This window comes from Phoca vitulina, unplaced genomic scaffold (assembly GCF_004348235.1).
Source record: "Phoca vitulina isolate PV1807 unplaced genomic scaffold, GSC_HSeal_1.0 scaffold52, whole genome shotgun sequence".
NCBI lineage: Eukaryota > Metazoa > Chordata > Mammalia > Carnivora > Phocidae > Phoca > Phoca vitulina.
The window spans coordinates 2,076,246-2,086,192 of record NW_022589755.1 but is presented as its reverse complement, the minus strand read 5'-3'; the positions used below and the strand labels follow the sequence as shown (position 1 = coordinate 2,086,192).

General features: G+C 44.6%; 1 protein-coding gene across 1 annotated transcript in view; it reads left to right on the top strand.

The window, feature by feature from the left end:
* Positions 1 to 9,397: 9,397 nt before the first annotated feature.
* LOC116622016 (zinc finger protein 471-like) overlaps positions 9,398 to 9,947 on the top strand; it is a 21,084-nt gene continuing 20,534 nt past the window's right edge. The window contains exon 1 of the mRNA XM_032388114.1: positions 9,398 to 9,449. The gene's annotated coding sequence lies outside the window, so the exon portion shown is untranslated. The remainder of the gene's footprint in view (positions 9,450 to 9,947) is intronic.

The following is a 9,947-nucleotide window of genomic DNA, read 5'->3' as shown; positions in this document are numbered from 1 at the left end:
CCATCTTTGTTTGCTTGGCTGGTATCCAGAATATAGTTATATAGTTATAATACTGCCCAGACTTTGAATTGTGGAAGGATAATAGAGAAGATATGAGTGACACCCAAGAATCATTAAAAGCATTCACTAGGACTTCTCATCCTAAGCAAGCAAGGAAATGTTTATGGACATAAATTTGGAGGTGCTCATCCAAAGTAGATCAAGCTTATTAAAATATATTGACATGGATTAAATCAGAAGAGGTCATTACAGTTTCTGGAGTGACTGGTGTAGACATATACTAGGTAATATATGGGATATTGAATGATACGACAAATCCATATCCATACTATCCTGATAGGACTTGAAAGGGTTCAATGAATTACAGTGCTGGAGTGGATGATCCAGTAAGATTTCTGTGGGCCTTTGCATGAGGCAACACTAGTAGAATCTTTAAAAGCATTTTCGTGGAGAATGGCACTGTTCTTGAGAGATCTCTGATCCCAGGAACTCCTTGGGGAGGGTAAGTTCACTACACAGGTTTGATGCATGTTGGCGATTGATTTCACCCATATAACAAATATAATCCCATCACTCTCATACCTCCACCTTCGGAGAAGATGACTTTGTTGTTTTTTTCTTCTACATGGAATCAAGCACTGTGAGTTTTTTGTTTTGTTTGTCTGGCTTCCCTCACTCAACATAATATTTTGAGAGGCATTTATGTTGTGTCTTTCGGTGTTTATTCTTCGCTGAGTAGTATTCTGTCAATATAGTATAATTTGTTTATCCATCTCCTATTGGTAGACATTTGAATTGTTTCTGGATGTTTTAGTTATAAAGTTCTTGTGAATATTTTATTTTTTTTTTTAAGATTTTATTTATTGATTTGAGAAAGAGCATGAGAAGGCGGAGGGAGAGGGAGAAGCCAACTCCCCGCTGAGCAAGGAGCCCGATGAGGAGCTCAATCCCAGGACCCTGAGATCATGACCTGAGCTGAAGGCAGACGCTTAACAGACTGAGCCACCCAGGCGCCCCTCTTGTGAACATTTTAAAAAGATTTATTTGAGAGAGAGAAAGAGCACCAGTATATGGCATTTTATAAATAGAATTGAAATTGGGACATGGAAGCTCCTTTCTCTTTTCCAGGGCAAAAACAGTAAAGATTTCCCATTTCCCACACTTGGTCATGAGGCTGAATCTCACATATTTAAGAGCTCTTCAGTATGAATGAATGCACTACCTTAAATTGTAAAAAATTTTTATATACACAGCAAAAAGGGCAGAAATCGTAAGTGTACAGCTTGATGAATTTTCACAAGGCAATCTACCCATGTAGGCAGCACTCTGAATAAAAACCAGAACATTACCGGCACCCTTTAAATGTCCCTGGCGCCCCTTCCAGACACCATCACCTCCCCAAGTGTAACCGCTATCCCCCTGGTTCTCAATCATTATAAAATGCCATATACTGGCGAGAACTTGGACAGGACAAGTACGTAACAGAAGAAAACCAAGGATATCTGTAATCTCATAACTCAAAGAGCTACTTTTCACATTTTGATTTAAAACTTAGATACATTTTCACCCCCTCATCTCTTTCACATAGTATGTGTGAGCATGGAATTTGCAAAACTGGTCATCTGTGTATATATACTCATTTAAACCAGATTTTTAAAAATAGTAATAAAAGGTGATTTTAAAAATAACATTTTGAAAAACGTGAAAATATATATTTCTGCAACCATGGAGCACCTTGATGTACCTTGAGTTGACACAGCTGAAGAAAGTGTTCTGTGTGTCGGAGTTCGTTGAGCTTTCATGATGGAGGCAGATGAGGTGAAATACCACCCCTTCTGTGGTCTTCAGAATCACGTTGTCTCGATTATTTATTGCTACTTACCAGACTACCCCGACCATAGGAGCCAGAGCAGGAAACTTTTTTTTTTTTTTATAAATTTCTCATGATTCTGTGTGTGAAGCGTTCATATTGTACTTGGATGGATGCGTATCTCACCTTTGGTCTACGTGGTTCCTGCCAGGACCGAACATCCAAGATGGTTTCTTTATTCCCATGTCTGACACCAAGCCGGAGTGGCTGAGATCATAATTATGGGGCCTCTATTTCCACCATTCACTGCTGCTTCGATCCTCTCCATGAAGTCCCAGAGCCTCTGCCCCTCACTGGCCTCATGTGGTCTGGACAGAATAGCTGGATTCCTTACAGGGTAGATCAGAGCTCCCAAGAGTGCAAAACAGAACTTGCCAGGCCTTTAATTTCTCTAAACAGTATTTTGTAGTTTCCACTTAATAGATCTTGCATAACCTTTATCACATTATTCCCTACATATTTCATATTTTTAAATTCTATTTGTCTTTTTTTTTCACTCAGAAAACAGGGCAACAGCCTTTATATATATTTCTACTACACACGAGGCTCATTTTATTTATTTATTTATTTATTTATTTATTTATTTATTTATTTATTTTAAAGGTTTTATTTCTTTATTTGACAGAGAGAGAGCATAAGCAGGGGGAGAGGCAGAGGCAGAGGGAGAAGCAGACTCCCCGCCGAGCAGGGAGCCCGACATGGGGCTCGATCCCAGGACCCTGGAATCATGACCCAAGCCAAAGGCAGCCGCTTAACTGACTGAGCCACCCAGGCACCCCACGAGGCTCATTTTTTAAAATTTAAATTCAATTAGCCAACAAATAATACATCATTGTTTCAGATGTAGAGTTCAGTAATTCCTCAGTTGCCTATAACACCCAGTGCTCATCGCATCACGTGCCCTCCTTAATGCCCATCAACTCAGTTACCCCATCTCCCCACCCACCTCCCCTCCAGCAACCCTCAGTTTGTTTCCTATTGCTAAGGGTCTCTCATGGTTTGTCTCCCTCTCTGATGAGTTCCCATTCAGATTTCCCTCCCTTCCTCTATGATCCTCTGCACTGTTTCTTATATTCCACATATGAGTGAAACCATATGATAATTATCTTTCCCTGATTGACTTATTTTGCTCAGCATAATTACCCTCCAGTTCTATCCACATCGATGTAAATGGTAAGTATTCATCATTTTTGATGGCTGAATAATATTCCAGTGTGTGTGTGTGTGTGTGTGTGTGTGTGTGTGTGTGTGTATTTCATCTTCTTTATCCATTCATCTGTTGATGGACATCTGGGCTCTTTCCACAGTTTGGCTATTGTGGACATTGCTGTTATAAACATTGGGGTGCAGGTGCCCCTTCGGATCATTACATTTGTATCTTTGGGGTAAATACCTAGTAGTACAATTGCTGGGTCATAGGGTAGCTCTATTTTTAGCCAGAGGAATGTTGAAAAAGAAAACCAAAGCTGGTGGCATCACAATGCCAGACTTCAAAGTATATTGCAGATCTGCAGTCATCAAGACAGTATGATACTGGCACAAAAACAGACACATAGATCAATATAATTCTATTTGTCTTTTTTAAATTTCAATTTCTGATCGTTCATTGCTATTATAACATACCATGGATGTTTGTATATTCCATCTGTATTTTGCAATTATACTAAACTCAGTTGGTCTAGTTTGTTTTGTTTTTGGTACATTGGCTGGGTTGTTCAACCAAAGATGACCCTGCCTTCTTCAAATAAAGGCAATTTTACTTTTTCTTTCCCATCTTGGTGTCTTATTTATTTTTCCTAGCCTTATTGTACTGGCTGAAACCTCTGGTACAAGAGTAAGTAGAAGTGAGGGCAGACATCCTTGCTTTATTCCTGATTTTAGGGAAAAAGCATCCAGTTATTTTTTTATCATTATGTATCAAATTAGCTGGTTTTGAAAATAGTTTTTATCAAGTTGAGTAATTTCCCTTCTTTCTTAGTTTGCTCAAAGCCTTTATCTGGATTGGATGTCACATTCTGTGAAAAGCTTTTCTGCATCTGTTGAAATGATCATACGGTTTTTAATTTTTTGAGTTTTTTTTAAGATGGTAAATTACATAGCTTGATTTTCAAATATTAAAACAGTCTTGCATTTCTTGGAGAAACCTTACTTGGTTGTGCTGTATGTGTATGTACTTAATGTTACTGAATTGTAGACCTAAAAATGGCTAAAATGGCAAATTTTGTGTATATTTTACCACAATTTAAAAAAAGCCTCAGCTCCTCCATCCCCCCCAAAAAAGAACAATCACAGCTGCATTTGGCTACCTCAGCAAACCAAACAGAATCACTTTCCTCAAGGGAAAATCTGCAGACCCAGCTGTTAGGGGGAAGGGAGTACATGTTCCTTCACGTTATGGGAGAGCCACGTAAGCAATGAGCGCACACCTTACACCAGGTAGCCTAGTTTTGAACATTCCCTTAGGAATAGTGTCACCTTTTCCTTTCCTTTTTTTAAAGGATTTTATTTATGTATTTGAGAGAGAGAGAATGAACAGGGGGAGGGGCAGAGGGAGAAGCAGACGCCCCACTGAGCAGGGAGCCCAACTCGGGGCTCGATCCAGGGACTGCAGGATCATGACCTGAGCCGAAGGCAGTCGCTTAACCGACAGAGCCACCCAGGCGCCCTGTGATTTTTAAATTATGTAAAATTACTAATAAGATCAGTTGCCCTTTCTTCTCTCTCCTGTCTGGGTAGTAAGTAGGCCACTGCTCCTCCAGATTCTCAGTGTTTCCTAAGGTCTGGTCCGTAGAGTATTGTCTAAGGCAAGACCGATGGCTTTCCTGTCCGGCGGTTCCTCCACCTGACCTCACTGCATCCGTGTGGGTAGCTGCCACCATTGACAGATACCATCCGCCTTCACTCGGCTGCAACTTCAATGAATTGCACGCAGGCACTTCAGGGGAACCTCTGTAATTCAAAATCCCCACTGAGCTAGTGGCTCTTTAGAGAAAAGAATAAACCTTCCCTGAAAGGGTGGCTGCCACTCCTTCCTGTAAAACCGAGAAGACGCTAGGGTGAGGTTGGCTACACCCCTAAATAAACTATTTTCATTCGGTCAGCAAAGCCTGTTGCACCCCTTGCTTGCTAATCATTCAGTCTAAATTGACTTGGAATGGGGATTTCAGGGAGAGAACCCCCAGGCTGCTTGCAGGAAACCTGAGCTTCTAGATGGAGCTGTTGTAGGTGGTGCCTGTGTCCGACAGGTGGCGCTGTCGTACTGCAAAACAGCCGCTGAGCGCTTCCTCTTAGCTAATGCGTTCATTTTTTCCCCTTTCATTCCGGGGCTTTCATTTTATTTTCTTTAGATCACCCTGGAGGGGACAAAAATCATCTCTTCATGGGATGATCTCAGCATGGGACAAGTTCTTTTGGTCCTTTGTGGGTATTTAGAAAATACACATAGAACACATCGATTTTTATTATTTTTATTATTTATTTTCGTTTCAAATTTTTATTTAAATTCCAGTTAGTTAACATATAGTGTAATATTGGTTTCAGAAGTAGAAGTAAGTGGTTCATCACTTACATATAACACCCAGTGCTCATCACAACAGCACAACCAGCCCTTCTTAATACCCATCACCCATTTAGCCCATCCCCCGCCCACCTCCCCTCCAGCAACCCTCAGTTTGCTCTCTATAGTTGAGTCTGTTTTACAGTGTGCCTCTCTTTTTATTTTCCCCAATGTTCATCTGTTTTGTTTCTCAAATTCCACATGAGTGAAATCATATGGCATTTATCTTTCTCTGACTTACTTCACTTCGCATAATACACTCTAGCTCCATCCGCATCATTGCAAATGGCAAGATTTTTCTTTTTTTTTTTAAAGATTTTATTTATTTATTTGACAGAGAGATAGAGAGAGGGAGCACAAGTAGGCAGAGAGGCAGGCAGAGGGAGAGGGAGAAGCAGGCTCTCCGCTGAGCAGGGAGCCCGATGCGGGGCTCGATCCCAGGACCCTGGGATCATGACCTGAGCGGAAGGCAGACACTTAATGACTGAGCCACCCAGCCGCCCCAAGATTTCTTTCTTTTTGATGGCTGAGTTAATATTCCATTGTGTGTGTGTGTATATGTCTATATACACATACATCCTATATATATGTATATATAGGATGAGGGAACAGAAGGCAAGCTGAGGACAAAGCAGACGCTGACACCCCACCCCCCCCCCCCCACTGCATATATGTGACATTCCTCAGGCACTCCTGGCTGCCCTAAAGGAAAAACAAACAGTCAACTTATAGAGATCACAATCCTGCAAGACCTGAGTCTCCCTCAGTTTACAAATGTCTTAGCAATCTACAAGAACAAAGTATTTCTATCAATAACCTAGCTGCCAGAAGGAAATGTAGATACAATTAAATGTCCTTATAACCTACAGCCCATTGACAGATACTTGAGGCAGGCCGAGTGTGATGTTCCCCCAGGAATTTCCCAACTATCTTCATTGTAAAGCCTTGCTAGAGGGAAAAACAACTTGAACTTGACAGTGGCGAGGCCTGTGAGTCTTAACAATGAAAATCCTTTTGAAAACCTCCCTTTTTCCTCACTAACCTCCAACCCCGTAGTATATAACCAGCCACCCCTCGCAACCCTGGTGCAACTGCTCTTTCTGCCCATGGGTCCTGTCCCCGTGCTTTAATAAACCACCATTTTGCACCAAAGACGTCTCAAGAATTTTCTTGGTCGTCGGCTCTGGACTTCACCCCACCGAACCTCACTTATATTCCAAAACCACATCATATACACCACATCTTCTTTATCCATTCTTCAGTCAATGGACATTTGGGCTCTTTCCATAACCTGGCTATTGTTGATAGTGCTGCTATAAACATCAGGGTGCATGTCCCCCTTCGAATTAGTTTTTTTTGTATCCTTTGGGGAAATACCTAGTAGTGCAATTGCTGGGCTGTCCGGTAGTTCTATTTTTAACTTTGTGAGTACCCTCCATACTGTTTTCCAGAGTGGCTGCACCAGTTTGCATTCCCACCAATAGTGTAAGAGTGTTCCCCTTTCTCCGCATCTTCGCCAACATCTGTTGTTTCCTGTGTTAGAACACATCAATTTTTAAAATTCATCCATTCAACATCTATTTATTGAGTACCCACTTTGTCCCAGGAAGTGTTCTCAACAGAAGTAAAACAAACATGGAGCATACACTTTAGCAAGAGAGTTAGACAATAAACAGATAAACAAGTAAATATATAACCTAACAAGTATAATGGCAACCACAAAGCATGATGATAGGACATTACACTAGATAGTGCTGTTTTCTCATTATATACTAAAGCAAGATCACTTTAGTTTTCAGTCCCCATTGCAAACGTTGCTTACATCCTATCAGCTGAATTTGGGCACTTTATTTTTCTACAGAAATGCAGACCCAAGGAGTTTAACCCATGCATGCTGGGGTTTGCAGTAGCTGCCAGGAGATTAGTTGTTCTTTGATGGTAGCTTGAAAAAGGGCAAGGAGTAAGGATAAGAGAGGGTAGTCTGGATGGTGGAAGAAAGGAGGAGGCATTTTTTATTTCTCCATTTCTAACTCCCAGCACTGCCTCCTGCCATGGGGCCACATAGGAGGGCTTCTTAATCCAACCCAACTGTAAAAGTTTGGGTCCCTCCTCTGCCTAAGATTCCCCAGGACACTCGGCTTTTTGAATCTGCAATTTTATACTTTCATCAAATTGAGAAAATTTTGGTCATTATTTCTTCAATTTCTTTCTCCTTTGGTAACTCTCTGGTGCTTTCAGGTAACTGTTTTTCATATTTTGTGCAGAGTTTATATTTTTATCTGTAGAATTGGCCCAGATAGTTCTAGTGAAAGATGCCAGAAGCTCTGGAGGGTAGACCAAGATGTTGGAGTAGGAGAATGTAATGAATTCCAACCCAAATGCTTCCTGTAGTTTTCCAATAACAAATAACAGTATACGATCCTCTCTGGTTCATATATCCTCACAAATCTGAGCATCTCTGACCCCAGAAATGAATGACACTTACCAGGCATCCACACTGCACCAACCGAGGGTCAGCTGGCCAAGACCTGAGATAGAAGTATACTAACAATTTGCTCAGTATTCAGGATTTTGAGCCCAACAACAGCATTTTGTTCAAATTAGTTGTGGCAATCAATAATTTTGACATTGTAATTACTTAGAAATGGACTAAAGAATGCTTTTTGATACAGAAAGATGTTCACCATATAGTGGAGAAAGATGTTATGGAGATTATGTACCATATACTCCCATTTTTCTAAATTGTTTATTTAGGTATAGAAATCTCAACGAGGGTGTGAAGGGAAAAAAATGTTTTTAAAGATCTTGTTTATTTGAGAGAGAGAAAGAGAGAGAACACAAGCAGGGGGAGGGGCAGAGGCCAAGGGAGAAGCAGGCTTCCCACCGAGCAGGGAGCCCGACGCGGGGCTCGATCCCAGGACCCCGGGATCACGACGTGAGCCGAAGGCAGACGCTTACCGGCTGAGCCACCCAGGCGCCCCGGGAGAATATGTTTTAAGCGACATGGTACAAATGTGAGTAGTGTTAGCAGCAGTTCTGAGTTGTGGGATTATGGATGCTATCTTTTCTCCATTTTCATTCTTTTATTCATTTCCCCAAACCAAGCCTTCTAATTTCCTCTCCGCTCTATTCCTCTGCCCCCTGTTCCTCCATAGCCTTTCCCACCATTTGATAAGCTATTTATTTTACTCATTCATTCGTGTTCTCCATCCACTTAGAAGTCAGATCGGAAGAGGCTAGGGAATTTTGTCCGTGTTTTCCCCTGCTGTATCCCCCTGCATGGCTTTTCTTTCCAGTGCAGGCCTAATTCTCTTTCTTAGTCCCCCATAGCGGGGACCGTTTCCACTGTCGGGGTGGGGGGGCAGGACGGGGTTCAAGCCCAGCAGTCTGGCGGCGGACACATCGTCTCATTCACTGCCTCTCAACAGTAAGGATAATGATGACGCTCCCGTTGGGCAGGAGAGACCGTTACTAATTTGCTGTCGTCACTTTGGGGATAGGACACTTTCGGGGTTCCCGATCGCTGTTCTTCCTGTCGCAAAACTTAGCACAGGAAGAAAACCACGCTCCCACGGACAGGCTCGAGGGCCGCACTCGGAGCCACTCCACGCTCACACGGACACAGCGTCCCCTCGAAAAGCCGCCCGCGAGCGCGCCCAGGGAGCCGCCCGCAGCGCCGTCTTCTCGCACCTGCCACCTGGTAACTAGGGACGCTTCCGGTCTCCAGGCGAAAGGAGGGGGAGCGCGCTTTCTAAGCGCCTGCGCACACTCCCGCCCAGCTCCGCCACGCCCCTGACCCCTAGGCCACGCCCCCGAGCCCCGCGGTATTCAATCGCAGGCACGCACGCTCCGGCTCTCGGGTTCCTCCTCCCGTTTTCTACAGCCCAAGGACACGCCCCCTCCACTAAGCCCCGCCCCTCCCCGCCCCTCGTCCCTCGGGCTCCTCCCCCTTACACCGCCCGCCTCGGGAGATTCGTCTGCTGCACGTTCGGAGCCCGGGCGTTGGCGCTTGCGGCCCTTCGGGTGAGAGGGGTGGTTTCCGGGCGGAGGCGGTGGGCTGTTCCCGCGGGTCGGCAGTCGGAGCCCGGGGGCCGGGCCGGGTAGGCGAGGCGGGCCGCCCTGACCCCGGCGGTAGAGTTCCAACCCGGACGCCGCCGCGGAGCCTTCCCCGCGCCGACTACATTTCCCAGAGGCCAGCGCGGCGCGGTGCGATCCTGCGGTCCGAGGGGCGGGCGTGCGGGGGCTGCTGCGGCCGCCGGCGGGGCTGTGGGGCGGCTGGGGCGGGGCGAGTGCGGGGAGGGGGCGTGTGCGGCGGGCTGGACGCGAGCGGCCGGCGGGCGACCAGGGTGTGCTGGCGGGAGTGTGAGAGAAGTGGTGCGCCTGTGCGTGGAAGGTGAGCTCGTGTGCTAGGCTCCAGGAGAGCCTGAGTGGAAGGTGTGAGAGTGAGATACCAGACATGCGAAAGGTGTGTGTGTGAGAGAAAGTGTGAGCTGCCAGAGATGTGGGAGGTGAGCGTGTGTG